The sequence below is a fragment of the Medicago sativa genome, chromosome 8, assembly GCF_051527215.1.
Source record: "Medicago sativa cultivar Bolivia chromosome 8, Bolivia_mono, whole genome shotgun sequence".
In the NCBI taxonomy this organism is placed as follows: Eukaryota; Viridiplantae; Streptophyta; class Magnoliopsida; order Fabales; family Fabaceae; genus Medicago; species Medicago sativa.
This window is the reverse complement of record NC_140756.1, coordinates 38,108,305-38,112,063: the sequence shown is the minus strand read 5'-3', so window position 1 is coordinate 38,112,063 and position 3,759 is coordinate 38,108,305.

The window sequence follows — 3,759 nt, the reverse complement described above, 5'->3', positions numbered from 1 at the left end:
TCTAATGATTTGGTATCTTGAAAGATCACAAGGTGAAGCCTTGCCATAGATGGAAGAAGTTGGAAAGGATAGAGGAAAAGAAAGAGAGAAGGTGGCGTGGGAGTAGAGAGAAGGGAGAGCAATTTTTCCCAAATCCAATCCTAGAGAGAGAAAGGAAAAATATTGTGAAGATATTTAGCCCCAAAATCAATTAAATACTCCCTTAACGTGAAATTACCAAAATACCCTTTGCCTTAAGCGTGTTAAATACGACTCTGAGACTCAGCTTGTATTTGACCGTCATCACTTAATAATATTCTCCATAAATTTACTTTCCTTTACATTAATCTTATAGCCCGATCGACGGTAATATTCTGACACTGACAGACGGGATATTACATTCTACCCCCCTTAAAAAATTTCGTCCTCGAAATTTAGAGGTCACATAACATGTAACGAGTTTAAACATAACATCTTGAAATAATTCTTGCATCGGCGGAAGCATTCTTCTCATAGTCTTAACTTAACCTAAAACATCATGTTCAAACTTATACTTATGGCATATTGGTCCAAATATCTCGGATCCACATCTTACCTGCTTATGGTAAATCATTCATATAGGTAACTTATCATTATCTGGAACACTCAGGATTTGCCCTGCAGTGCTTAATTACATCATAAACATCTTATTGTGTAAACACACAAATCATACATAATCTTTATTATTTAACTTGAGACACACATGTCTCTTACTTACATTACTTATCTAAATGATTCCACGAATCTCTTGTCTTTTCAGAGTCTTAGGAAAAATATTCCGATCTCATTTCACCCGAACTCATAGGTAACTCATATATCTTGACATGGAGAAGCAAGTTTAAATTTTACCATTAAACTTGTCGTCTATAAACCAATCTTTGGTTCACATGTCCTTAAATTTTCCGACTTAATATGTTTGCATTTGAACATTCTTATCATAAACTCGTACGCCTCATCAAATCTTTTGAAGAACACGGTTGTCCGCTTCGTCAAACTTTACCTTTCATGATCTTCTACATACTCCCAAGTGTTACATAATGTTAGATAATAATGATACTTGTTCTATCTCTTTATTTTAAGAAACCTTATAAAGATTGGTATACGGATCCTTGGAATGAATATATGTATATCCTTTTTAAGGAAAATATTTTTAAACCACACCGATAACGGTACTGCCGAACCACATGACAAGTTTCTTTATTTTGAAAAAGATTTGAATCTCGCCCAAACTCGTCACTGACGAGTTGATCCGGAAGTCCGCACGTCTTAAGTGAACTTATTCACTTATGGTGTGTGTCATCGTTTTTAGAATATGAAAATATCATGTTATTAAAATAATTCATTTCCAAGTCCATTAATACCCATTTTTACTTTAAAAGTTGAAAAATCATAATTTGACATCATTGTAACAAGTATCGTCATTACTTAACCATTACGGTATAGGAGAGTATGAATCTCATCTGGCTTAGCTCATAAATCATTTCTCTTTTCTTGATAAAACTCTTAAACTTTGGAAGTGGACACTATATATTCCTTCTTATCTTATGTGTATGCCTCCGACACGAAATTCTGCATAACTTAGACCATGTAGGATCCTTGATTCACATAGCAATATTTAGCACCCTTGTTTCTAGAATACTGAACTTTTATCTTATCCATCACTGACTGTATAAGTCTTATTACTTAACATTTCGAGAACTTTTCGCTTGTCTCATAATACTTCTCATGAAGTTTCTTTACTGTTAACAACTTAACCGATTTACTTCCGTTGCGCTACTCTGATTCCCACCGGTTGTCTTTGACCAATACCCAAAATCATAGAGACAAGTGAAACTTCACGTTCTTTTTCTTACGCCTTATCATCTTCTTGAACTTTTCTAAGGACCATTCCTGTGGCATCCAATGGCGCAACTTGCTTTCCATAAGGCCTTGTTAAATATAATCTCATGATAAACTTATCGCATTCTCCTAACACTTCCTTATGATTGAACCTTACATACTTAATAGTAGACTTACCTTCTGTCATAACCATACCATACTTAAATTTATTCCCGAGCAAATCTCGAATTCTCATAGCATGCTCATATTGCACATCGTGCATGCCTTTCTTGAACATCCTACCTACATCTTCATTCCTCATATGCTATGCTTTGCTTAATCTTACCAATGCTAGTTCGTTAATTTTCTTCCTGAAGAAAACTTCATAAATTTGCAACGGATCATTGGTGTTGATGTTTCTTTATTATATATATATATATATATCTAATTGAATTTTTGGGTCTCGGTCGTTACCATAAAAATCGTGGAACGAGTTGATAACGCAAAAATGTCATCAAATCTTGTTCCGAGTGTTCAAATTTTTTTTTTATTTTTTTTTTATGTGTTGTAACCGACCGGTACCTACAAAATTTCCATTAAAAAAAAAATTTGTGAACACCAATTCCAATCATCCACATGCATATATCTTTTCTAAAATCTTATAAATTTCACAAATATTAAAATTTGTCATGGTAACGAGCCTTAGTAAATTAATTAAGAAAATCATAGATTCGAGGGGTAATTAATACTCCACAAAACCTGAGAATCTTGTGATCAAACATAACTCTTAACCACGTTAACTTCTTACTTCATGTCTTCACGTCCAATCATATACCGGAACCTCTATATTCTTTGATTTGAACTCTTCTTTGACCCTTGACATATTAACTTCCAAAGTTACCTTAACCGTATTGATCTTCGTTAATAGTTGCTCATGCCTTTTTCCTTTGAAAATCTTAGGATGTGATATGCATTCATTACTTGATGTCATAAAAATGTTTTTGTTGCATAATAAGATTGTGAAGACAACTCACCATTAGCCACTATAGATCCTAGGAACGAATTGACAATTTTTGAAAAACTCAAATTTCGCTCCAAGTTCACTATTGGCGAGTTCCTTCAGCTCAATTTTCCTAAAACATTCTTCACATAATTTTTTTTTTATTTCTCAAGTAATCCAATGCATATCATTCATTCCTATCATTTTAAAATATTCTACAATATATGCACGGCAACCATAAACCTATTTCAATACAATTCTCGACTTTTCCTTATCTTGTAGCCTCGTACTTACATTCCAGAATATTTATTTCCTTTCCTTAACACAGTATTGCTCCATCAACGACTCTTACCGAATCTCCCGATCACTTTTAGACATTTCCAAAATCTTCATTTACGGATATACAAAATATCTTTAACAACTTCCCAAACATTGTCGGATCAACCCATCTGGACATAACCTTACATTCTCGGAGAAATCAAACTTAAACTGATGAGCTCACCGGCCACCATTTGGCACGATTAGACTCTTACTATTCTTACTCCGAGTTCCTACATTCTCAAATCATCTTCATCACATACTTCGTTCCTCCTGGTCCTATTCAGCTCTCAGACATCCGTTCTAACCGTCGAGTGTTAAATTGAGTTGATCAGGCTCAACTAACATCAACAATTAAAACATTTACCCGGAACCCAATAGTCCCACTTCCTTAGTTGTAACTTAATGACCCAAGGCACGGTCTGAATCGACCGACTCTGATACCAAATGTAACACCCATACTAGACGTATCCAGAAAGTCTAGCATGTGCGTTAGTTTAGTATTGGATACATTAAAAATTTACAACATTAAAACTTCGAATGAATAATTTTATACAACAAATGTGTTTGTACAACATAAATACTACTCAACTCTTAATAAATAT